The sequence below is a fragment of the Erithacus rubecula genome (assembly GCF_903797595.1).
Source record: "Erithacus rubecula genome assembly, chromosome: 8".
NCBI classification, from domain to species: domain Eukaryota; kingdom Metazoa; phylum Chordata; class Aves; order Passeriformes; family Muscicapidae; genus Erithacus; species Erithacus rubecula.
This window is the reverse complement of record NC_136659.1, coordinates 27,824,630-27,852,557: the sequence shown is the minus strand read 5'-3', so window position 1 is coordinate 27,852,557 and position 27,928 is coordinate 27,824,630. Positions and strand designations below refer to the sequence as shown.

General features: G+C 41.5%; 1 protein-coding gene across 11 annotated transcripts in view; it reads right to left on the bottom strand.

Annotated features, from left to right (window-relative positions):
* KALRN (kalirin RhoGEF kinase) overlaps positions 1 to 27,928 on the bottom strand; it is a 457,536-nt gene that overhangs the window by 94,417 nt on the left and 335,191 nt on the right. The window lies entirely within an intron of this gene.

Below are 27,928 nucleotides of genomic sequence, written 5' to 3'. Positions count from 1 at the left end.
AAAACAAACCATGGCAGCTGTTTGAGGCCATTCAGACAAAGTGCTGGTATTAATCCTGGCAGAAAGAGTTCAGTGCACTGATCAAAGTGCACAAGAGGTCAATGTAGCACCTACTTGGGCAGTTTATCAGCAAACCCACCACTCACCATGCTGACAATCCCCCCATACCTGGAGAACAGACATTCACAGGCATGGTAAGAATGAGATACTGCTACAATATTTGCTGGTGTTTCTTTGCTATGGGCTAATTTGAAGAGTAGAAAATCTCTCTGGCCCAATATAGTGTATGATTTGACATGGTGTGGGGTATTTAAGACTGGAAGAAAAAACTGATTGCTTCTTGCTAAATACACAGACATATCTTACCAGAAGTGATGGATTTCTCCTAATTCTTCCACTTTTCCATGACATATAAACTTTCTGTCCCCCAAATTATGGTATTATGATATCTTATCTGAAAAGAATCAAATCTCTCCTTCAATCAGGGGAAAATGTAAACAAATACTCTGCTGTATCAGCTTCTCTCCCAGAGAGCTGTTTATAACATTCCATGCCCTGTCCCAGAGTACCACTAGGTGTCCGTGTTCACCATCACACAGAAACTGAATTTGCTATGAAGAATTAACTCTTTCTTATGGTGCTTATCTAAGAACAAAGTGCAGAGTCTGGGCATGAAGGAGATGGCTCAGAAAGCATCCCCACACTCACTGCTTTCAATTATATGTGCAGAGGATGTTCCAGAGTATTAAAAAAATTGTCTTCAGTTGCTTCAGGTTGAATTTTGAAAAATAAGTAATTTTTATTGCTTAAGCAGGAAAGGTGAAACAGCCTGGGAATATCCAGGGAAAAAGGCCTGGTCAAGATGACACCTTGGAAATTTTGGGACAAACAAGGCACTTCCCAGGGAGCATCAGCCTGGCAAGTGCTATCCTAAGCAGCTCCCTGCCCTCCTCACTGGGGGCTGAGGGGCAGCTGACCTAACATCAGTTTATGGCAGGCTTTGTCATCCCTCCCAAAAGAACTAAACATCTGTGACACAAAGAGATGCTTCAATTTGGGCAACACCTGCAAATGTTACCCCAGAGGAGGCAGGTGTGCCCCATGACCCTCGGGTACCATCCAGCTCTGTGTGCCCGTTTGCCTTGATCCATTAAAAGCAGCAATTCAATAGATGAGAATGGGAAGTGATGATCCCCTGGAGGAGCTCCTGGGCACTGGTGTGATCCAGCTCTGCCTCAGCAGGTGAGATTCTCATTCCCCACCTTCAGACCACACCTTTGATGTGTGAGGGAAGGGAGTTTGCTTCCCTTGGCTCCCTGAAGGGCTGAATATCCCTGAAGGCATATGAATTCACATCAAATGCTCCTCCAAGATCTGCTGGATGGAAATGCAGGCTAGGGCTCCCAAATGACAGGCTTGAGCCCGTGCTAAAGTAACACATTTCAGGGAAAGAGCCCCTCTTTGGCAGGGGGAATTAAGCAGTTTCCCTTTTACAGGTAGGTGCAGGTGTAGGCACAAGCACTTAGCTCAGGGAGGGCCCATAGATCATTTTTTGGTGCCAGCTCCAAAGGACAGAAAAGGAGCTTTTTCCTTTTGCCTAAGGGCTTCCAAGTATTTCCCAGACCTGCTCTGTGTCTTACATACCACCACACCACAAAGAATATTTTCTTACCAAATTAACCCACAGCAAAGTAATCTCTGGAAAACTTATGAGATACTAATACACATACACCTTGTAAGCCACTGAGGAATAATGCAAACACATCTGATTCCCCATGGCAGAAATAATTTCACCTACAAAGTGATCACTCAAGTTGTTTGTTAGTTACTTAATTTGTTTTTAGAGAACAATTTTCCAACTTTAGAGATGTATGTCATGCTTCCTTCTATGCTGGTGCATGGAAATAGGAATACAGATAGACTTCTGGTTTCTCACACATTATATTTGTTTTGGAAAGAAAATAGAGAACGTCCTTAAGGTTGAAATTCAACCTTAAGATAAACGGCTTCACATTTTAACATGTAGCATTCACTTTTATTATTCCTGTGGTTAAAACCACCATTAAAGCCACTGACTGGCTATATTTAGAACCCAGACAACACTCTAATCTGTATATGGCACAACGAGTCACATTAAAATAAAAATAACAATGCACATGCCTTTGCACAGCACAAGGCATAACTGAAAGATCTGACACAGGGACAGATCTAACAAATTACACAGCAAGCAACAGCCTTAAAATAATGAAGAAAAGGAAATGGTAGAAGCAAATAGCAAAATGTAATGAGGAAGCAAGAGGGCCCCAAGCTGTCTGGCTGTATGTCCTGAGAGAAGCTGGCAGGAGCCCCAGCCTGCCTCCACAGTGCTGCCAGCAGCAGAGCATCTCCCACCCTCTGCCTCCATGTGCTCTTGGGCTAGGAGACATCAGCATGCATTCAGTGTGCAAATGTTTTCATCAGGGTGTTCTAATCACATCTGAGCCAGAGTGGAGCCCTGCCTGCTCACCAGTGCAGGCAGGGACCCAGGCAGAGCCCTTGGGAGCTCCTCTCTGCTGCAGGACACTGCTTGCAAACCTCAGAGCACTGATGTGAGCAGTTTATGTCAGACACTGACTCTGGGGAATGAGCTTTGCCACCCACTTGAGCCTTTCTGCTGCTGGGAACACCCTCCCCTTGCCCATCAGCCTCAGGAGGGTGAAGTACCAGCAACCAAAATGAGCCCAGGCATGGCCACATCCTGCTGAGGGGGTTCCAGGCTGCTCCAAGAGCAAGAACCAGCTCAGCTCCGGTGACCAGCAGGCACTGGTCAGTGCAGGATGACCATGAGGTTGTTTTTCCTGAATCACAGTGTGTGTGCAGGGTCACTGTGCACCTGTTTTCATTTTCAGCCACAAAGCAGCAGCCAGAGGAAGCAGGGCAGAACACCAGAGACATATTTATCACCATAGTGCAGATGGAAAACACCTACCAGGTCACAGGCTGTCCTTCCTTCCCTCAAATAAATCCCCAAAATAGACCTTAAGTGGTACTAAATCCACTCCAGGTGAAAGTGAAGTGGCTGTGGTTAGCTCTCCAACAGGGTGAGCAGGTATTTGGGAGGTGGGTGTCTGAAGTCTGAGTGTTTTGAAATATGCCCACACTGCTGTGGAAATCCACACAAGCTGGTTATTTACATCGATTCAAGAGGACACAGAGCTAGGCTAGTTTAAACAAAACAATTTTGTGTGCTGCAGCACTACAGTCTAATATAAATTGCTAGTTTTCTGTTGCTTTTAGGCTTTCTGCCTGTCTGCTTCTGGATGAAAGCCAGGTTTGAATAGAAGCATTTAGTCACTATAAACAGCCTATTTCAAGAGGGTGAGAGAGGCAGTAGGAGCAAGAATGGGATTTGCATTCTTATCAAGAGATTAAAAAAAGTGAATAAAACCACTTAGATGTTGGTTCTGTCTGCATTGAAATACATCCAGGAGCTGTCACTTTAGCTGGGGGATGGACATGAGAAAACTTATCCCCTGCAGAGTTTTTTGTGAAAATTTATGTAATTTCGTAGAGATTTTCTTTTTACTGGGAGGTTAGAGAGTGAGAGATCAAATTCAGAAAAAAGCCTTTGAGGAATTTAAGTGCTGGAGAATTGCTTTAGTTTTTTTACTCTATAACAGGCTCTGTTTGGCATGTGAACTCTGAGTCACCCTGTTTCTCACTCTAAAGCCTCTCATCTCTGAAGGATGCTGAGCTCTGGCAATGCTGGTGGATGCTTTGCTGCATCTATTCAGGGCTGTTTCTGTGGGGACAGGCTGTATTCCAGGAGCTATGGGCTAACCAGGAATAACCTGCTGCAGGCAGTAGCATTGCTCTGGACTGAATAGCTCTGAACTGAAAATTCAGTGGAAAATGCCTGACTCATCTGAGCCCTCCTTAGTCCTCAGGCCCCACTACCCATCCTCCATTAGGATGGAGCTGGTGATTCCCATTCTTTCTGTTTTCTCTGACTGATCAGAGAGGATCAGTGCTTGAGCTTCAGGGGAAGGCCTGTTTATATTTAGGCAATTAATCAAACACATGGCTGGGATAATGGTGACACCCAATGGGCCAAATGTACCATCTTTGCTCTTCTCAACAAGGAGATAACAGACCTGGGTGTGCAGCATTATAAATATAGGCACAGCAAGTTATTCCACAGCAGGAAGAAGAAACAGATGGCATGTGGGACATATAAATATGCTAAAGGAAAGGAAATCTGGTGTTATGGTCTCAAATAGCACATACCTTTCCAGCACCTCTTGCTGGAATTCCTACTAGACAACCATATCCTGACTCTGCTGGATTTTGGACTCTGGCACATGCTGACATCTGCAGAACAGCTTGAATGGAGCTGCCTGAATTCTTTCTGGAGCATTTTTTCCAGAAATTAAGACTAAAGTTAATCCAAATGAAACAGCGCTTCTAGCTATAAAAAATGCTTTTGAAGATAAAGACAACCAGATTCACTTTGTTTTACACGACAAATTGAACCAGAGCATGCCTGTGTTTGATCTGAGGGTTTCCTTGTGGCATTTGGCTCAGAGAGCTGGTACCCAAATTCCATTATTTTGCCTTCCCTGGAGAAGCACAAAATGGAGCTGATATCATCTGTGCTCCTCAATGACACACAGGTGGAGGGTGAGTAAGCCAGATAGTTGAAACCCTCCAAAGTAATCCCTACCTGCTGTCTTGCAGCCACAAGATGTCCCAAACCAACCAACCAGGGTTAATAAAAATGCAAGAATAGCAATTAGGGAGCTGAGTAACTGTTTTCTTTCATGTTTGGCACCATTTTGAACTCAAGGCATCAAGGGTTCCAGTCACAGACGATTCATCAGACACCAGCTCCCAAAACACTCCTAGCAAGTACACAAAATCTGATCATGTATTCTGGCCAGGAACTTTGTGAAACACCTCCAGGTATAAGCAGCAAGTGTGCACAGTAAAAAGTCTTTCTTCACAGCTGATGAGTTCAAAATAGAAACCCAGCTGCAGGCATCACATACCCGGTACTGGTGGAAAAGGAGGATTTGAGTCTGATGGAAGCTTTAGAAACAGAAAATGAGCCTCTGCAAAAGGTGGGTTATATGCATACCTATCTTTATCTAAGGGAGGCATTCTGCCCTGAGCAGAATTTCAAGAAGAGAGATCAAAAAATCTTCCAGAAGCCTTCCTCCCTCCACAGTGCTCCCAGCTGAGTATGACCCCCACTGTTTGTTTCTCAGCAAGGAACTGACAGATTCCCTGATATCAACGTCAGGAAATAATTAGGTCCTTAATTAACCACCTCAGCTTTTAAATTACACCAAAAGGAAACCTGAAGAACTGTGAATAAGGGTTCACAATAACCAGAGGAGAAACCTCAGATGCCCTCTTGGGAAGGAAACAAATGATACAACAGTAAATTAAAAAAAAAAAAAAAGCACAATAAGGCCACCTAAGGATGCTTTAGAACAAAGTAAATCTCAGTTGTACACTAAATCAGATTTGCTTAATATGCACATCCCCAGAATGTATTTCCTTTAAAATCTGGATAATTATTTTAAACAGGTACATTGCTGTCTGAACAGTTATACTTTTAATGGACTTATGAAAAGTGAAAAAATTTCAAATAATACCTGCAAGAGATCTCCCTCCCTTTGTCAATTAAAAAGTAGGCATTTCCTAGACAAGAAGTTGTAGATTGCTTCAAAGCTTTGTTTTCCTCCTATAAGAACTGAGGGCTTGAAGACAGAAAAGGGATAATCTTATATTCTCTTCCTCACCTCTACTAGCATGCAGGAATCAGGATTTAGTATCCAAATACCACTGTGGTTTAGACACAAATAAGACTGATTTAATTAGACAGATACCCTCTCCAGTGCCAGCCATGCCCAGCTTCCAGCAGACCCTCTGCTGACCTTCACTGACCTGCCTCAGGACTATCCTAAATCCCCCCATCCTCTGCAATGAATGCTGGATGTCTGAGGGCAGCACAGATGGGAGCCCAGCACATAGAAACACAAAAACCTGCCCTCGTGCCTGCTAGCACCACAGGAAACCACAGCACTCCTCATCAGGGATATGAACCCCCTCAAAATGGGTGAGGATCTGCACAGAGAAACCAAAACTATGATGAAGTACTGAAAATATCCCTTGATGGTTTTTTTGGCCAAATTGATGAATTCACAGAACAGATGTTTGACATAAAACTGGTTTTGTTTTTAATTGGAGGAGATTATTTAAACTATGTCTAAGCCATATGGTCCTGTAAGTCTGACTCCCTTCTGCCATTGCTGGAGAGACCAGCTTGGCATCCCTCTCCATTTCCAAGTAGTTTCCTTTTTACAGATTTAATAGCTGCTATTTTTCTTTCTTATTATTGGTCCCTAGGTCCCATTACTATAAATCAGGGCCTTAGGCCCAGAATTAATTCAAAGGTGGATTTGGACAAATTGCTTTGCATGATTTTCAGTACTAGGTTGGTTTAATAGAATATTAATGGAAATGCAGATGTGAATACAGAAAACACATTGGGAGGAATGTGACAGTGAGTGGTGCTCATCTCCAAGCCACTGAAGGAAGACCTGGTCCTGGCTGCCACATTTTCCTGCCCCTTTTCCCCTTGCAAATGTCACACTGAAGACAGTAAATTTTCAGAGGGTTTTGCACACACTAGAAAAATCAGTACATGCTACCAACATGATTGATAGAAGATGCTGAGTGCCAGGCAGGCTTCAGGCTGAAAGAACATGTGATGGCTGAGGGCATCCTAATGATCTGCTTCAGCTCAATGTTCCCATTAATCATCAATAAAACTAGGCACTGCTGCTGCACAAAGGCTGCAGGGGTGAACTCTGCTGGAGGCAAACTGACTTGGAGTGGGAGAGTTTGCAGAACTGTTGCACACCAATACCCTCAGATGGTGTCTGGCACTGAGGAAAAGGGAACTTGGGAGAGATGATCACTTGTGTTTGAGTCCTCCCTGCTGCTTGCCTTGCCCACTGCCCCCTCTGACCTTTCCAGCATTGCTGCTGGATCTTCAGCCCGTGATTCCAACAGTTAAATGCTGGGGATTTCATTCCCTCTCCATAATACTGCCATTTACTCGAGGTGACCTCATTTGCCAAGTGATGTAACAGGGTGCAGGATGGAGCCTGGCACGTCAAAGCAGATGTGTGCAGTGGACACAGACACAGTATTATGAGATGAAAATATTGCCTAAAACCTGAGCAGCACCAGAGATTACAATGGCCTTTATGAAGATCAGCTTACCTAAAATAGCACTGAAAGGCCTTTGGCTGCTGTCATGTGCTTCCTTTCTAAAATGAAAGATTGTTGCTCGTACTACTGTAATGTGACTCCCAAAGGAACCAGCAGCTGCAGGTTTTGAATTTTATCATTTTTGGCCACTCTGTTAGACAGAGTTGACTGAAGCATGCCCAAAGGACACTCCTCCCATAAAATTTTCTTCTTTAACTCCAATAGTAAAAAATGGTTGTATACTTCTTTTATGTGTGTTTTGTTTTAGTTTCTAACAAGGTAATAAATTCTATTTCAAAGAACGTAAATCCAAAGAGTTTGATAGTTGATCTCACTTGCTTTGTTTCAGCTGGATAGAAATGCTCATTGACTCTGTCATTTGCATTTTCTGTCATGTCATATTATCAGGGTGGGCTAAATATGAATTAATGCAATCCAGCACAAACAAGTAGAAGATTGAGAGGATGCTGAATGAACTTGCTAGGTTCATTTATCAAACACTGAGCAGAATAATAAGGTCTATTGATAAGCACATTCCCAGCCCCTGCTTAATTTCTTTCCCTGAAGACACTTCCAATAAAATGCTCTGGCTTGTGCTATCACTGTTACATGTAAATTGTTCCCAGACTAATACATTAATTTCTGTTCTTCCTACACTCAATTCAGCCAATATGGGGGCCTCAGTTTTCACAGACAGATGTCTGTGACATTTATCCACAACACTCATACATGTGCTCTTCTGTTCCCTAAAACCACATTTCTCTTTTTTGCTCAATGCGTGCAGAGGACCTGAGCTTAAAACATCCTCAGGGTTATTTGGCAGCGTGTAATGCAAGAGTGTCCAGGAGAAACAAAAGATTTTGGTAGCCAAGTGTAACATCTTCAGCCTGAGATCCAAGTACACTTAATGTTTGTCAACAGCATATCCAGTGTGTCTCAAACTGTGTGGAGAACATGGCCAGGGCAGCTCAGACAAAGAGCTGCTGCTGGGAAGGGACAGAGCCTGGAGTCAGTGAAGTTCAGTGTGGATTGTACACTGCTTTCTTTGGGTTTCTTTTGCAAGACCTTGACTAAATCTCAGTCTTATCCTTAATTGGAAGATATAAAGATATGTCCTCAGAGGAACCACATTTGACGTTTTTGCTAGTAACTGGAAAAAAAAGACAAACTGTAAGGAATTCTCTTTCTGAAAAAGACAGTGCATTTGACAGTGACTCAGAGTTGGTTTATTTCAGCTTGAATAGCAAGGGATTTTGTGGCACCCTAGGTTCAGGTGAGCTGGGCACTGGGAGCCCTTGCATGGAGGGAGAGAGGCACTGGAAGGGAACAGGGCTGTGGGAGCACTGGGCTGCAGCACTGGAGGGCAGACAGCAGCACAGGGACTGGGGCTGGGCAAAGGAAAGTGGTGAATACAGCAGTGAAAATCAGCCAGGCTGATAAACAACCTTGTAATGAAACTGAGCAATTGCCTTATACAGCTTTAATCCACTTTGAGATCAGGTTCTCAAGCTGCATACTGGAGAATCTTATAATTAAGGAAAAAATTATTAACCTTTGCTGCTCTTGCTTCAACTCCACCTCTTACTACTCTTACATTGACAGCCTGCCTGCCATGCTTGTGCTTATAGCAATTAACATGATATTATTCCATCTACTTAACCTGAATATCCAACAAGGCACTTCCTTGGCTGAGTATTTCCTTTTGCAGTCACAGAATTACACTCCCTTAACAAATTCTGTTTTATGAATTCAGTATTACTTCATCTATGCTGGAAGACTTTTGGTATAAACATCTGTTTCCTTTCATTAAATAAGAATGATAAATAATAAGTAAGCAATTTCCTCTATCCCAGGCAATACAGTAGCAGAGCTGTGTGTTCAAACCTCATTAATCCCCACCCAAATCTAAAGAAGAAGCTGCTGAAATGCTCTGTTTGCAAGAATGAACCCTAAGTGGAGGGAAAACATTCTTGAATAAGAAGAGAATGAATTAGTCTTTACTGCATGAAATAGGAATTTATTATTTCATCACCACACCTAACACTATGGTTATGAGGTGGTGGCTCTTTCAATGATAAATTTCTGCAAGAAAACAATGAAAACAGAATGCAAATTATCTTTCCTTCTCAGGGTTCAAAAGGGCTTAGTAAGTAGTGGCCCTATTAAGGGCATGTACTTAACTTATCACAGCCTGCACTGTTTCCTTCTCTTCTTTCTTGGTCTCTTTTCTGTCCCTCCAGCAAAAAAAGGGACCCTTTATCACACTGCTCTGTATAGTACTGTAACAAATGTCTGGATTGATCCAGGGTGCAGATAAATGAATTTACCTCTCTCCTGTATCAAAAGTATTTTAGTCAGTAATGTGCACCATTGGGGCATGGGAAAAAGCCCAAATAGAGTCTGAAAAGAGAGTGAAAAGGCCCTGCAGAAAACAGAGAGAAAGGGGACACAGTGTTCAGAGGCAGGCACTCTTGGCAGGCAGACAGAGGGGTTTGCTCACTGCACATCACTGCTGCAGCACCAGCCCATCTCCTCCCCTCCTGGAGGAGGGTCCTGGGCTCCCCAGAACAGCCTCTCCCCTTGCCCTGCTGCTGCTCCCCACAGAGGGCAGGGGACACTTGCAGCTGGCAGCAGGAGATGTGCCAGTGTCTGAGAGTGGCCCTTCCCTGGGGGGCAGGCAACCTGTCCATGGCAGTGAGAACTTAGCAAGAGTCTTATTTCAAAATGTCTATCATACCTTTTTCTAGCCTTTCAGTGAGAAAACTTCAAATAAAATTAAGTGATGCTACAGAGACTTTAGATCACATGAAATACCTTTCTGTCAGGCTGAAATCACCAGTAATGAGTGTAAAGAAAAAATATAGAGAAGTGTACAACATTTTCCAAACTGAAGCCAAAGAGAATTATAGTTCTTCACAGGTACCTCCAGAGAATTAACACTTACCACAATGGCGACAATACTAATGTCACTAAACCTTATTTCTTTCACATGAACGACAATTTAATCTTCTACAGAAAACAATGTTTATCACCCAATTTTATTTTTTCTACCTCCTTGAAACTTGGCAGTCACTTGACATCATCCATCTCCATTAGGATACCATGGGTCATCAACACTGGCTATTTGGACAATTATAATCCCAGACAGTTCCTTTGCAAAAAATTCTACAACTCACTGGCACCACTACATACAGTTGGATTCTAATTGTACTATAAATGTCATTTACATTGGTTGACTCTATTTTCCTTTTCTGACCACTTTATGTCATTTTATGCTATTCTTTTTCTCAGCCTTAATTCTACTTTGCAACCTGATATAATTTGACTTATTTTTCCTATAATAGGTCTACTTTTCCTCTTTCAAGCTATATGATAGGAAATATTCTGTATCATGCATGTTGGTTAGCAACAACAAGGGCACACTTTAAGAGAATTATCATGTGTTACCATAGACAAGAAATGCAACTAATGTAAATTCATGTTTTAGCCATAGTAACAGAACCTGCATTGACTGTTGACACGGTGCAACACTTTACCTGACTCCAAGTCTTCTGCAAACACAACTTCTATGATTTTGCTGTAAACATGAATAGTGCAGAAAAGATGGACTGCTTTCCCTGTTTGCATACTTTTCTCATGAAAAGAAGTAAGCTTATTTCTAAATTGTTAAAGCATTTTTGATTACTAAAAATGGGATGGCAATGGGAAGCAAAAAAGTGATCTAATCTCTCTTTACAAAAGGAAAACTAGCCAGTCAACAAGACTAAACACAGAAGCACAGAACCCACCAGAGAAATAGGCAGGAGAATGATTATTCCAAAAACAGGCTACAGATGCTATACATCTACAGCTATAGATCTGGGGTAGTAAATTTAGGTTTCTCTTTTTTTAGAAGTGTTTCTAAAAAACTCCTTTGGTAAACACCAGCAGAGCCTTTACTCCCAAGCAAAGCAAGCATACTGAAGGAATTTGGTGCTGTTCTTTTGAAGTGCAAGTCTGCTCTCCCCACCCTCTAAAAGAATACCCAAAACAGGAGGGAATGGCACTGCTTGAGCAAATGCCTTTTAGCAGGATTTTTGCATGAGTGAAAGTTCCAGCACCACCTGCTCACGGCTGGAATCTGCTACAGATCATGAAAACTGCCTTGGGACTTGAACACACTTTTTAAACCTTCACCAAAGTTGTTTAGAATCAGGGATGGAAAATGTAAAAGCCAACATACCTTCCCCTCTGGCAGTTCAACAGGTGTGTGCTACATTTACTAACCCAGCCTCTGTGCCACTGCCACCTTGACGTCATTGTTACTGGGTTGACAAAAGGTTTCCATGACAAACTAGAAAGCTGATCTGTTATCTCCCCTCTGGAGGAAATTGAAATGCCCTCTCTCCCATATTCTGCTAGACCCACCCTTCTTGTTTTTGGCACGCAGCACAAGAGTGAGTTTCTGTGATTGATTTAGATTTCCCTCTGCTCTGAGATAGAGAAATCAATGTGTTTTTTGTTTTTCTCTTAACTTAAACTAGAGGGTGTCCCCCTCATCCCATTGCAATCCCAACCACATCACTCACAGCACAATTTTCTTTGTAGGCATGTTGACTATCATGCTCAAAAAGAGAACAGATAACACTGAAAGAGGACAAACTTTGAAGCAATGAACAAAAAAACATTATTAAGACATTTGATTCTCTTCTTGGCTATAATTTATTACCTCCACTAGCAGGCATAACCCATAATAGTTAGCAGATGTTTGAAACATCTAATTTTGAACTTTGCCTAGGATTAAAAGAGATCCTGTAGAATTTAAATAGCAGCTGCAGAATGAAATAAGGTTGCCTTTCCTAATGTGACAGAAATGTTCATCCTACCCTTAAACAAGGAGGACTGTTTTATGTTCTGTAAATACTGAGGAAGCTAAATTTCTGTGCACAGACACCCACACATTATAAATTTTATGTGTGTCTAATTTGCAGCAGTTGACACGAAATAACCCCAGTGGAAAAGGGCTGGCCCAGCTGCCTGAATGATTCTTAGGTTTTTGCTACAAAACCTGCAGCTCACCACAAACAGGAGAACAATGGACTATTTTGGCCATGAACATCAGGTTAGCAAATTCAGAGGTACAAATTGATTTACTATCATCATTATTGTTTTCACCACATCAAGGGAGAACCCAGCAGCCCTCAAAGAGGACTCAAAGAGGATCATGTTCTGGATCTGGAAATGAACCCAAAGAATCTCCAAAGAGCAATAAGACACACTTCCCAACAGCTGTGCAAACCCAGCAGGGCTCCTACCCTGTGCAGCAAAGCAAAGGCACCCTTTATTTAAGCACTGGGATTGATGCTAAATTCAACCTTATGGAAATAGTCCCTATGGATCCTCTAGGGCTACTGATTCCCCTGCCTCCTGTTCCTACCATGATTAGACTTGAGCCAAAGGCTAACTAATTCACTGACACAGGTGGCTAAGCTTCCAAATTGAGGAAGTTAACATCCAAACAGTTAATTTAAAAACAAGTTTAGATCTCAAAATGAATTGTTGTTCCCTTTCAGACTGCATGCATTTCTTCTTTGCTTGACACTTTAAGATTTTTCATTAATTTCTATACTTGCAGGTTTCTCAATGTTTGCAAACAGAGATTTTATGTGGCAGATGTAAGATCTGAAACAGGTTTTGAGAGACCTTCTGTAGTGAACAAAGATGTCCCTAGCCTTTATGCATCTGGTTTGAGTTAATATTTGTATCCCCTTAGAATACACGAGATTTTTTCCTAAGCTAGGCTTTTCCTAGTACACGTGTTTTAGTAACATAAGGTTGTAATACACTGTTCTCAAGCAGATGTGATTCTGGAGGCTATCCCAAGGAGCACTGCTCACCTTCAGAGGGAGGCAAAGTCTAAACCAAGGGTATTCTATTGTTTTTGGGGAAGACAAAATGCTTTGACTTACATTAATATCATTTTGAATCCTATTGCCTGACAGCTGTTTACAGCTAATGTGGCATGTCATATTAATGTTATTACTGAACATGAAAATAGCTAACACTTTTGTGAATCAAATCAACATATTTAATTCATTGTCCCAGTGTGGTTCACAGCTCTAAAAGACCTGCAAACCAGTGCAGAGCTTAAAAACATATACTTAACCAAACTCTATTCCTGTTGAACAGAGCTCAGCATATGCTTAACATCATGGGCACGTGCTTAATGGGCTCATGAAATATGTCCTGGTTTATGATTCAGCACAAGCAATTTGCAGCTCTGTTTTCATCTTCCTTACAAGCACTAATGTGCCCACAGAATCCCAACAGGCCAGTGCAGGAAATGGAGCACTGGCCTCATCAAGGGACAGCTCAGAGCCCCAGCCTGGGACACACCAACCCCTGCAGCCCCAGTGGGGAACCCTGGTCAGGGTGTTCCATTTACAGCCAGAGAATGGGCAAAGGAAAATCACCACAGCTAATTATACACCATAGCTATTTAGCATGAAGAAACTATATCCTGGAAAAAGACCCCCAGGTGTTTTTACTGCAGATTTACTGTAACTCCACTACTCCCAGCAGGTGTCAACACTCCAGACTTAGAGAACACACCACCTGCATGTATTTTTTATTTAATTACCATGATTTTCAGAAATATGCTCTGCGGTGCTCAAAGCACAGTCATTAATCTTCAGTAATCTCTCTGAACAATTTCAACTTTCCTGAGCCTGGAGCCCCTCTGTAAAGCAGGGGCTGTATTGTCTGAACATTGGATTTTATGCAAGGCAGTTGCCATGGCAATGTGACAGAGAGGGCAGAACCTAAACAATAATTGAGCATCAAAGAACTCTAAGTGCAGAGAAAATTCAGAGCTAGATTCCATATTACAGCTATAGGCTGTCCAAACTGCAGATTTTAAAGCTTAGGAAAACTGGATATTATTATAAGCTCTCTTGGGGATAGATGTATTCCAGCAATGCATTATCACTGATCTGTTCCCATTATAATCCATCCATTTCACAGAAAACTACATGCTTTGTAGGGGAGTGGAAAAGCAATCTGTAAAGGAACAATTGCACATCTCAGCTTTAGGTAGAGAAAAGAGAAAGAGGGAGGAGGGAAAAAAGGTTATACTCCAAACTGTATTTCAATAGAAAGCCTGGCTGTTATAAAAATAATAATGGTCTTGGCTAGTCACTTGTGAAATAATGAACCTTGTGCACCTTTATAATATTTTTGCAGGCATTGTATAGAGCACCCTAATAAAAATGGATGGCTAACTAAATTAGAAAAGGCTGCTGCATTGTTTTATAGGGCAAGAATCCAGTTCCAGAGCACATAAATTGTAAAATCTAAACCAAAGAGTTTATACCAAAAACACAACATAGCTTTATTGTTATTATTACCCTGTTGCTCTTGTATATGCTGCTACAAATGTGTTTTCAAAATAATTAAAATCCAAAACCGTTAGCAACGGAGCAGACCACGGCTGTGTCTCAAGAGTGATGAGTGCCCCAAGTTGTTACAAAGCTTCATCTAAGAAAGGTGCTGGATTTATGTTCCTGTGGATTGGTTTTCCACTTAAAAATGGAAACATACAGATATGGAAAGTAAAAAACCCAGCAGAAGGCCTGGGACATAGATGATCTTTGTTCTGACTCCATCTCTCTTTCTTGCCCAGAGTTTAACTTGGATGACTCCACTCCTATATCTCTTCTGGCTCAAGGAAATGGGGATAGTGCCAGTCACATTTTCATGAGACCAAGTACAGGCTTGCATTTAACTCATGGTTTTGATTTTTTTTTTTTTTTTTTTCAAGAAACATGCTGTTTGGCTTAGCCCATTTCTACATAGAAAAGCCACAGTGCTGGGGAAGTCACCAGCCTCCTCAACCCCACTACTGATGTTCTTCCCTCCATCCCAGTGAGATCTGCAGTTATTCACACTGCTCCTGTTTACCAATGGAATGCCAGCCAAGCTATTTGTATCAGCAGCCTGTTCTTTTTGCTCCTGACTGCTCATCCAGCTGCAGGCATTAGTGACATACTTTTAATTTTTTTGGCTTCTCATGCATAACTAGCAGTCCCCATGGAGCAGCCCCAGCACAGGCCAGCTTCCCACAGAGATGGGGACATGGACAGTCTCCAGCTACAGCAGAAGCTCCTCCTGAGGGTCAAGCATCTACGAGCTCTCTCAGCCATGGGCAGTTTCTAGTCATATGTGTGTCCATGAATATATGTTCATACTACTGCATTTCTTCTAACTAGAGCAAATCCTTGGTTGCTTCCCCTAGCCTCATGTGGTTTTCCACAGAAATGAGATCAGAAGCTCCTGCCAAGTTGCCTAAAATTTGTCCAATGGGTACAAAAGTTGTCAAAGGGCAGAGCACAAGCAGATGTGGAAAACATGAAAGAAAATGTTGCTTCCTTAGAAAACTAGACTAAAAAATTTCTCCTATCATAAAGGTAAGGATAAATTTCTCCAGGATTTCTCTATAAAATTGCCTGCCCTATAATAATTCCATTTTATCAGTATCTGTCAACTAGCCAGGTTTCCATCATTTAATACATCACATGTTTATTTTCTATTGTTCTTCTCTGTTAATAAAAATATCACATGGCCCAAATCAAATGCCTACAAAAGTCTATCACTATTTCCTCTATTAGCTGAATTATAAACTCATAAAAAAAAAACAAGATAGCTTAATTTTATTTTCTATAAACAGGTGCTAACTTGCATTACTTACATGAACAGGGTTTACTACATCATTAACTCGTGCTCTTTATTTGTTATTTCATTGTTATTCCTAGAGCCAATATACCAGGTTTGCAATGCAGTGGTATTAATTACAAATGAGACAGCAGATTTTGAAACCTGCAATGTTTTTGTCAGTGGACAGGTGGGGTGGAATATCTGACACAAATCCTCTTACATATTTTATTTTAGGTTAAATGCAATTTCTGACAGTTTCTCAGGATCTTTTGTATTATTTGTACCTCATGCAGGAACACAGATACCCATTACTAGGTCAGTAAAAACCATACCAGCTTTGCTGCTGTAACTTAGACATTCTTGTAGCATAAGGGACCCTGCTATGAAACTTGAACAGATTTGGAAAAGCAGCTCCCTAATGTGTTAATTAACACAACCTCCTGTCCTGTTCCTCCTGGACAGGACCAAACCATCCCATTGCATTTACAGCTTTGAAAGCTGTCTGGCAACACAGGGTCAAGGATCAGCTGTTCCTGGGAGCTGAGCTGCCCTTTAATGTTAGCCCTGCACCCCAGAGACTGGCAATAACTCAGGCTGGGGATCATCTGAAGGTGCTCAGTGCCAGGGTGTTAAGTCAGGTGTAGGTCCATGTCTGATTGCTTGCAGGCTGCAGTTGTGCACTTTTTTCTGGGCCATGCTAGAAAAACCTGCACAGCCCCCAGGCTGGATGGTACCATCAACACTGCTCAGCACAAATCATGTAGAGCTCTTTTCACAGCTCCAGGATAAGCAACTTCCACTCATACACTACTATAGTTGTTAAAGTGCCAATGAGGCAGGCCAGTTTAAGGTATCATGGCTTCTTTTATTGTATTAATTTCTGATTCAGTATTATTTAGTTTTACTGTAACAAGTTGTCTGTGCATTTTGATGTTTCAAGCTGCTTCTTTCCCAATCCACTCCTGGCTGCCTCTGCAGTAATAACAAAGTGTGATCTTGGCTAGTTTGGCATGTGATTAATAGCTGTTCAGATTGCCTTGGCAGTTTCAGAGTATACTAATTGGGTTAACAAGGTACTAAGTGCTCCAAGGTGTTATGAATGTGTGAATGTAAAATCAAAAAATCTGCTGTCAAATGCACTCATTACTCATGGTATGTAATTGGCTTGCTAGGAGCCTACTCCAAAAGGTAATATTTCCAGCCATTTCTCCTACTCATCTGTGAAAGACAGATTAGCACACCAGCACCAAGAACATCTTTAACCAATACTGTCTCATTCCTGGAGAAGGAATCTCAGCCAACAGGCTCCTTGGTATCTTTGGAGACTGTCAGATTCCTCCTCAGCTGCAGCCAACAATAGGATCCCATCAGGCCCTTGCTATCCAGGCACACTGCCTGGCAGTGTTTCTGATTTTTGCAAAATAACAACTCAGCAATCAGACCAAAGGGGTATCAGAAGCACCCTGTGCTGTCCATTTTGCAGGTAAGATCAGGCCAAACAATGACACTGCTGTTCAAGCCTACAGAACAGACAAGACAGTCACAGAATCATTTGTTCCCATTACCCCTTGTGCTGAAAAATGCCCAATTTATCCACTGACATAAGAGAGAAGTTCATGTGATTCCTTCTCCTTCTGCTAGCTCTTTCCTACTAAAGGTCACAGCTCCTGATTTCATTTCTGTGGAACTGAGCAACTCATTCTTTACTGTCTTCCCCTCTCCAGTTAATTCCCCATTCCATTAACATAAAAGCCTCACCCAACCATGACATTCCAGTTGACATTGATTTCTGCACTATTTGAAGTCAATGTAACAAGATAAACCCTATATCTTTTCCTTATACAACTAAGACATACTAACCTAAATAACTGGGCCAGTTATCCAGCTAGAACACTGAAATTAAAACTAGATGGTGGGACAAAAACAATTACTTGACTAACCAGCATCAGTGAACAAAGTTCCTGGCAATACTGAGATTGGATCTAGATATATGGAAAAATGAACTATAGGAAACTTCATTTTTTTCTTTAAAAAACTGAAGACAGAGTAAACCCCTGCACACTACCCATCAGGCAGGGGAATAACACATCAATATGAGAAACAGGTAAGGAAATGATCACCCAGTCAAGAGTTTATTTGCATAAGAATTAATCACCCAAGAACGCACTTCAGCGGAAGCTGGAAAGGTGCACAGAGGATGATTTGTTCCAAGGAGGAGCTGAATTTAAATGGTAGCAGCTCTTCATGCAGCCAGCACTTCTCAATGGAAACAGGTGTGACAGCAGGAAGGAAATGTTTAATGTTTGGATCTAAAAACATGACTCCTCCTTGCTTGACTAAAAGACTAGTGTTGGCTCAAAGCCAAAAGGACGCTCATAACATTTTCTTGTTTCAAAGCAAAAACCTGCTTGAGAGGGGACACAGATTCAGGTCCCACTAAAGTCAGTCCTTTTGTGCTGAAAAGAGACAGGGTTTGGCTGGAATTGGTTTCCAAAAGTGGAGGTGGGAATGCACAGGTGGGATAGGCAGCTGAACGCAGACAGCTCATATGTGTGTTCTAACACAACACTTCTAACAGGACAAAATTCTATTTTTGCTATATTACAGTTGAATAAAAGAGAAACTGTCTATTTTTCTGCACCAAAAAATCCCTGGGACCAGTCACACAATGGAAACATGCTCACCCTCAAACAGCTCCTGGAATAATCTCTTGCATTAGCACATTGCACCAGCTCATAATGATGGGCAAAGCAAAAAATGCAGCATAAGCAATCACAGCACAAAAGGTTCAAATCTGACTGATTTCAAAGGACAGTAACTATATGCCCAGCATGGAGCTTATATTGTGCCAAATCAAGGCTACCATTCCCTCTCTCTGCCTGCTGCTCATCAAAGAGCTTGGTCACCTACCCTGTGTGGTGAGGCAGGGATGTCAATCCGAGCTGCTTCCAGTGACTCTTCCCTCCTACCCAGCCACCAGAACCCCCATCACACATCACAAGGCTGTGCAGGGGGAATGGCTGCAGCTGGGTAATCTAACATTCCTAACCCCTTTGGCTCCAGCAATTTCAAAGGAATGCTCACAATTTGTTTAATCCTAAAATCCATTTTGCCACAAGAGTTAATAGCCAGATAATGCTATGCATAACATTCCAAGCATGGTGCCATAAATAAGAAAGCATTTAAATAAAAGAGTTTGCAGCAAACCTTCAAATCCAAGGTTCACTCTTTAAAACCAAACCAATGTATTAATCTCCACTGCTGCATATTTTAAAGACATGAAAACCAGATTCTAAAATGCCTATAAAATATGAGACAGACCTCCCATGCAATTGAAGTCAGTTGCTCTCTTACAGCTTGTCAGCATATTTGTTAGGATGGATTTACCATCAAAATAGAACAAACAGCAAGTGAGATCCCTTCTGTTAGAGGTGATAATGTGAAAAAGGCAAAAACTCTTCATAATTCTGCCATAATTCAGGGCTTGTTTAAAACTCACTGAACTGCTGATAGCTACCATGATTTTATTTCATTTTCCTCAATCATACAGATGCTGTTTTGGGAAACTCAGAAACCCTTACTGTGCCCCATTATGAGTTTATCTTTACAATTAAAGTTGCTTCTCTTTGCCAGATTTATTTTCTCCTCTAGAGCACAAAGAAATTTAGCAAGAGAGACACAATCTGTTGTGATGAAAATGCAAAGCTAGAAAAGTGTTCTAGCTCTTGCAATGGTATTTTTTATTGTTTCCCATGAGGAGAATTATCTCCATTAATGGTGATTGTAAATCCCTGTGTACTGGGACATTAGCTTCCCTTATGCTTGTTACTGAAATGAAAAGAGACAACTAAAATATTACAGAGCTGTTTTATAAAGCACTTATCCTATTAAGCCACTTAGCCATAGTCTTTACATAGGGATGGGATGTCCAAAAGAATTCTTTGGGGAATTAATCAGTTACAACATTAAGAAAAGCAAAGAATAGCTCTCATTCATTAGGATCAATTTTAGCAGTTACAGTATTGCTCCTATCAGCAAAAATTCCAGGTCTGTGGATGCAAGTGGCCACCTTTCAGATCTGTACCTGGGGAGAACATCCTGGTCCTCCTGAAATGCAGCAGTGCTACTCTTTGTCTCTCACAGCAAGCAAGGACTGGGAACCAACAGATGGAAAATAAGCTGTATGTTTTTTTTAAAAGACATCCGCTTCAGCCCAGCTTTTCCTTAACTATCTTTATCCTTCACCTCCCCCCTCACAGGGAAAGTGATTTGTTCAAAGGCTGGAGGCAAATCCTGAACCTTCTGAAACAAAACCCAGAGCAGCTGATGAACTCCTGAAAGGCTGGATGTGATGTGGAGCTATGAGAGGCTCAGAGCCAGATATTCACCTGGTGAACAGTGTGGTGCTTTCCTTGACTTGAAATAAAACTGATTTACTATCACCCTTTGCATTTCCTTTGCATTTTTTCTAAAGACTTATATTTTGTGCCTTGCATCTCTGACCTTAGCAGCTGCCTAACCCAGTACAACAGCACTCACCATCCCCTTTCTTGCTCTTTGCAGTGCCACAGAACTAATTGCACTTCAGCCTCAACAATGTTATCTTTTTTTCCCCTTTTTTGGTGGAAATGAGCAGCCAAGTGCTTGTAAATAACACATGGGCATCACACAAGGAGAGTGTCATAAGGCAGGAACTCCATGAGCCTGAGAAATGGTTGATTTTTAAAGTCCTTTCTCAATCCTCAAATTTCTCTCCCAGGAAGTTGGAAGGACAGAGGTTTCATAAAGACAAAAGGTACCAAAGGTTGAGTTGCTGGGGAGGAAAGCAGAACTTCAGAGTTGGAGAGAGTTTGTCAAAATAACTGTACTGAGGCCAAGACTTAAGAAAGAACATGCAACCTCAGAGATTACAAAAGACAACCCACAAACAGCCCCTGGAGGCCTGGTTTGCAGCTCTGTTATATCTGAGAGGCAGAGGGCTGGGGATGCTGCCATAGTCTGCTCAGCCATTGCAACAAAAGCCAGGCCAGTCAGGAATCTCAGTCCCAGCCTGTCCCTGCAGTCCCAGCTGTTCAAGCCAGTAGGAAGATGGCAAGGCTGGATCTGCTGCTGGGGCAGGGGCCATCAGCCCTTCAACTGGCCAGCTCACACTGGAATCCTGCACAGCATAGGACTGTCCAGGATGTGAGGGCATGGACCAGTCAGCTGGATGCCATTTTGTCTATTTTATAGATGGAGATGGAGAGAGAATACAGCCCTTGCCTTTCCAAGGAGAGTCACTGATATTCATGCAAAATTCAGCTCTCACTGCATTATCTGCACAAGCCAGAAAGCTGAAGCTCCTCTGTGTGTTTCAATTTCCTTTCTCAATATAAATGTCACACTTCTAACTGATGGTTTAACAACAACTTGAGTTTTAAAGGAAAATCACATGGCTTGGCTAAGTGTTCCTTCTGCTGAGCAGACCCCTGATGTCCTTTCCTATTGACTGCAGGATCATGCAGCAACTATCAACACTGGAGAACTTCTAGTAATAATGCCAGCTGAGGCCCAGGACCTGTGGGGCACTGCTGGCTCCCACCCTCAACTCTTCCTGCAAGCTGAGAAGGATCAACACCTGGAGAGATGGTGCCCTAAAGACATAACAACAAACCCAACTGACTCTTGGGAAAATAAATAATCAGCAATCGACACACAGCTTTTCTCCATGCCAGTGGAAAACATGCATGTGTGGCCCAGCCTTGTGCTTTCAATAATTGTTTATTTGCAGCTGTGGTCAGGAAATGATGCTGTAGTGTCAGGAAAAATTAACCCAGGCAGAAAAGGAGCTGTGCCATGTTTCACACTCCTCTGTTTCTTGCCTGCACATATTGAGGAAGGAGAGTTTGATTTGAATTGTTGGTGGGTTTTAAATTAATGCAAGACACAAACAGAAAAATAAAGTTGATCTGGGCAGCAGCAGCACTTGGATCCTGGACACAGAGGCTTGGGGGAAGCTTTGGATGCCTCTCTCCCCTCTGTTAGCTGCCAGTAGCAAGGCATGCTTTACAAGGTGAATGCTGAATCCAAGGCAGGGAGGTGCCTCCTGGGCAAAAATACTTAGCTCCAGAATAAATTCTGCCTCAGATCACTGAAAAGGCTGTGAGTTTGTGGACAAGCAGAAGAAACTAGAATAGTCCTTTCTGTAACTCAAAGCCTTTTCCCACCTCGTTGACCTAGGGGTGAGAAGAAGAAATAATCTCTTACTGGGATTTAAGGGGAAAGAGGAGACATAATACATTAAGTAGTGTGATCACTTCCTCCAGTCCCCCCACATGGAACATCTACATCTTCAGGAAAGCTTTCACCTCCCTCAGCTGCTTGCCCAGCTCTGTGCTTCCCTGTGGCTTGCCCTCCATGCCCTGTGCCTCCTTATCTTGCCTCCCAGTCCAGTACCTGTGTTCTTCTGATACTTCATGGTCCTCCATGGTCACAGCTGTGCTCAACCAGCCAACACACAAAGACTAAGGTTTAAGAGTTAAAATAAATTATCTCACTATCTGGCTGCTCCTTTTTGCCCATAATCAGGCATTCCACCTTGTGCAAGGGCCATGCCACAGGAGAATGCATGAATGAGTTTTATATAAGTTTATCTACAGGTTTGGATGGAGAAGCATTTACCAGCAGACAGCAAGGTGAAGAGAGAAGTGTGAGCTGAGACAGCAGGCTGTGATATTTTCCCAAGAACTGATGAGGTCTGGGCACACACAGACTTGATGACTCCCCAGGAACAGATAAATTCAGCATACCAAGAGTCAGCCAAATCTGGATAAGGCCACCAGCACACACTACCAACACTCAGAGGCAAGGTGGCAATGGCAGCTGCTGCAGATATACACTTACTGAAAGAGACCCTGCAGCAGGATTTCTGAACCCACCTAAAAGCTGCTATATGACTGAATTAAAGGTGTTCTTATAAATATTTTCCTGACTTGATCGCCTTGATATGAAGGAAAAAAGGAATTTGGAACTGTTTCCTTTAGTTTCTCTCCTTCATACACAGATTTTTTTTCCAATATCAAACCTCTTGCTAATATTAACTTTGAACTTGCATGGTTTCCAATGTCCTCTAATGTCCTTGATCAATGAAGTTTAGTGTTGTTCAAAGGTCAGTTCCTAGCACTAAGTTCTGATCTCACTTAAACTTCACTTCTAGACAGTTATTCTTTGTTATCCCTATGTGCCCTTTATAGCTGGAACCATGCTGTTCCAAGGTTTTCTAAGTTCCTTGAACAAACCTGGCATCTCTAGTAAGCATTAACCACACACACATGATGAATTCTAAAATGAAAAAAAAAAAACTATGCCCAAAAGAAAACATATTGTTCCTCCAGAGGGATATATTTTATATTGTACATCCAAATTAAACAAACACGCTGTAATCACCAGAACAAAACCCCAGAAACAACTCAAAACAACAGCACAGGAAAAATAAACATGAACTCAAGTTCTTTGAAGAACAGGAGGAGAATGATTGGATTTAGATGAGGAACAACTTCTTGCTTAATGACAACATAGAAAGTAGAACTTGAGATAAAAATAATTTTAAAAAAATACCCTTTTTAAAAACAAGTTCTGAATATTGTTTGCTCCTTTCTTTCCAAGCCAAGCACTTTAGATGATCTAGTGGCCCAAGAATGGATACAGAGACAATCCCAGAATATTGATGGACAATTCCTATTCTGTTTGTGTCCTTATTTGGAGGAGACCCCATAGTCTATCCACTTTTAATTAAGTATTTTGTCCCTTTAATCAGCAGACTAATTTGGAACACCAGCATAAGGCTGAGGCAGGAGTGTCCATTTTTTGTGCTGAGCAGGCTGCTTTCTAAAGTGGTGTCAGATTTTTGGGAAGGTGTGTCTGGGCAGGGGCTGGGCACCCCTGTTGGAGGTGATGGCTCAGGACAGCCCAAGGTGGGGAATCACCTCAGCAGTGTCACTCCAGGACTGGCATCCTCTGCTGTGCACGAGGTGCAAGGACAAAGGTGAAAAGGAATCATCCACGAGGAGAAAGGGAAGGAACACAGTGATAGTTTTGATAAGCAATAATGAGGAAATGGCCTTTAATGACTCTCAGTTCAGCTCCCACTTACATTAGTGGATATAGAGGAGGAAGGAACCAAATCACTTGATCTCTTTGAATACATCTGGTTTTGTCTAACAATTTTTGCTGGAAAAAAATACTTATTTTGACTAACATGAATCAATTTGAACTGTTTCCAATCAGTCAAAGACCAGTTCAGAGATGGAAACTCCTCTCTCACCAAAGTCCAACTCAATTTCTAATGCAAGGTAAATGGCAACAAATCTTTGACACCCGATTCTTTGAAAAATCACAGCACAGTTATAAAAGTCAAACAACATCTGGTCCCTTTGCAGAGCTGCAACTCAGAATATCCTTTAATTCTTCTGTGCAAATCAATAATTTATCTTAATCCTTCTATTTTAAAATCACTGGGTTGCTCATGTCTTTGAAATAAAAGACAGGGATTTTACTGTACTTCCTTCCTTCTTAGTCTGTTTTGATTGCATCAAACTCATTCACTTAAACATCCCCCTAACTTAAACATCCTCTTTCTTTCAGCAGGCATCAAAATATCTTTTTGTTTGCTTAGTAATATAGATTTATTGATAGTGAGCTTATTTCCTGTCATGTAAGACCGTAGTGTTGTCCACAGCTGAGTTTCCACCCATCTTTTAAAGAGCAGCACCTTATTTTTTACATTTAAAAATTACAGCCATCCTGCCTAAGCAGGATCACATGTGCTTCAGAAGTGTCTTGTGATTGAGAGATACAACATTTGCAGTGGGTTTATGATACTCATCATATGAACTAAGATGACATGATTATACAAACCCCGACTGTGTGCCTTGCACCTCTCTGGGGAATGTGTCCATCAGCACATCAGTATAGAATCTGATTTTTACACTGCTTGCAGGAATAGAAAGGAGAGATAAGTGGGTTACCACAGAAATTACATTTAAATACCCTCAACAGGAATGTGCTGATATTTACATCTACAATGTTCTCAGGAGACCTTCACTCTGAAGGAGTTTCACACACTTGTGTTATCATAATGGGACTTGACTTATATTTTCAAGTGTTACTGATTTACTTATTTTCCACCAAAGGATGCATTAGATTTAAAAGATCTAAGAATAAGACTGAAACCTTACTGAATGCTGATCCTTATGTCCTCAATGAAGAAGCATGATTTATTCAAGCAATAGTGAATGTTTGTTCTGAAGTGGATAGCAATAGAAGTAAACATTCACAAAACAGTGCACTTTATGAAAGAAGTGGAGCATATTCTACCTGCCCTGAATGTAACAGCCAGTTCTGCAGGGAGGACAGTGCTGAAAACACATCTTTGAAGAAACCCTTTCTGTAGGACTTCACTTTCAACCTGCAGTTGAATCTGTCCTCAGCATCTGATCACCCAGCTGAATCTAGATTCAAAAAACCAACCAAACTTTGGAGAGGTGCTAAGAAAATATCTGCTGCTTCTTTCACTGGTCTGGAAATAAACTTGTGGGTGCTGAGAAGTGACCCTGCACTGACAACCACAGGAATGGCTTTCCTTTAGGGAAAGGATTGTCTCCAAGAATTTTGGGAGCAGAGATCCCACTAAAGTTCAATAGCACTTTCAGAAATCCCAGCTGAGATATTTAAGATGCATGGCAAATTTCATGCCTGCCTTTTATGAAGCTATTTCCTGGAAAAGTTACCCAATGAACAACATGATTGCTATTTCCATGGGCGCTGCAGATGTTTTGGCTCTGTTGTATTTACACAGTGTGAAACACTTAAATATCTGGGAAATGTCATGGCAAAATTCAACTACCAGATTTAAAAAAAAAAAAAAAAAAAAAAAGGACCTTTTGGGAAAGTCATCCATTGTCATCACCTCCTTGGCAGGTGTGTGGGAAGTTGTCCAGCCATGCTGTGCAAGTAAAGATGAATAAGGCTTCACTACATTACTTTCTCTAAAGTCCCCTGAATAATTACTATGAAGTTTGCAAGTGCTTCCAACAAGTGTTATATTTTAAAAGCAGCTGATCATATTTTATTTTGTTTTCCAAAGGAAGCTTTTCTAAGAAGGTTCTGTGGAATAAGAGCCTGTGCCTGGTGCTGCCTCCACCCACAGCTGCAGCAAAAACTGGCTGGCAGCAGAAAGCAAATGTCTTACTGTCAGTAGCACTTGCACCCTTGGCAGATCTCAGAGGTAAATCTCCTGATCACCTACCTGTTACATCAGAAATGGGTGCCAGAAAAGACAGATAACATGTAATTCAAGCCAGGATTAAACCTGGCTGAACATCAAAGTTGGTGAGAGTTACTTTTTTGATTGTTTTGAAATCTGGTTCCAATCCAGGGAAGACCAAAGTCCATTTTTTCAAAGTCCATTGAGAGAAAAAAGTGCCAAAAGCCTCAGAATTGTCCTGAGAGATCTGTGCTGTAGGCAGAGCCAGTACTAATACCTGAGCTGGAGATTCTTTGCTACATGTATCATAAATCACTAAAAAAAGAACTGTAAAATGACTCTGCCTGCAGGTGGCAGGTGGGTAAATTCCTGTACAGCTACAAGCCATAGTGACTGGTGCACAGATAAATAAAGGCATTGTGGACCTATCAGCCAAGTCCTCAAACAGAGATTAAGTTATACCAAGGCAGAGCATAGGCCCAACACTGAGAAAAGAATGGTTGTAATTATTTGGATCCCCTCTGTGTTTCAGAGTTTTCTGTGAATGTTTGCACAATTCAAAGTACATGTAGCACTTCAGTCCAGATTTCCTTCATTTGGAAGTCTAAAAGCACAATTTATACCTTGTCTATTTGAGTGTGCTATATTTCACTCCAATAGCCTCAAGTTAATTTTCCAAAACACTGAAAAACATCAAATTTAGACAGACAAGTAGAGCTCTGCAAATCAAAAGCTGGAACATTTCATGATATTGGCACTGCTGTATTCCTGATAAGAAATACAGGAAGCAAAGGCAAAATCCTTACTTAGGAAGGAGAGAAAAAAGTGCCACAGTATTATTGAACATCAAAGATTAGAGAGGTAAGTTTATGCCAAATCAGGCATTGCCAGCAGAGAGAAACCAGTCTCATTTTATCAGCTCAAAATGTCACTTCAATTACTTCAGTTCCAGGAAACCATTCATACTGGAAAAAAAAAAAAAAAAAAAAAAAAAAAAAAGACACATACATTTGTATATTTTTCTCAGGGAAAAGCTGAATTTACAGGGGTCCTAACCGAGATTCAGAGCCAGAACTGAGAGGCAGCCTCTCCCAGAGCCTAAGGAGATTTTAAGAAATTATCATTAGAGAGACAGAGAGATGTCAGCTCCTGGCTGAGTAATTTATTTCCTTGGTAAGATAAACACTTTGCTACTGCATGACAGTATCTTCAAAGGAATTAATAATCTATAGCTAGTGAGCCCTCAAGAAGGCTAAATAAAGTGCAAAAATGTTTTATGCCAGGTTTTCCTTTGATTGCTATCATGTTTTCTCTTTTCCACAGGTAAGGGCGGTAGGAACTCAGTGAGAGAACTGCTCTAATGCCAGGCAGCATTCAAGCAATAGAAATGCATCCTCTGGGGCCATAATTCACTCCTCTTTATCATACCTTCACAGGAAAAATTCACTTAACAGTCAGCAGTCATTTTCTATTACATAAATTTAGTTTTACTTGTGGTCCCATAACTCATCAGTCCCTGCAAGGAAGCAGCACTCCAGACAGTACACTGAATTCCAGCATGCCACTTGTGGCAGAATAACCACAACAGTACTTACACAAATGAGAGCAGATCAATCCCTTCCTTTGCCCTTTAGAAACTCACAGTTGTTTACTCTAATCCAATTTACTGAGAGTAAAATATCTTGGTTGGAGGAAGAAACCTCTTCAGGTCAATGTCTGGCAGATAAATTG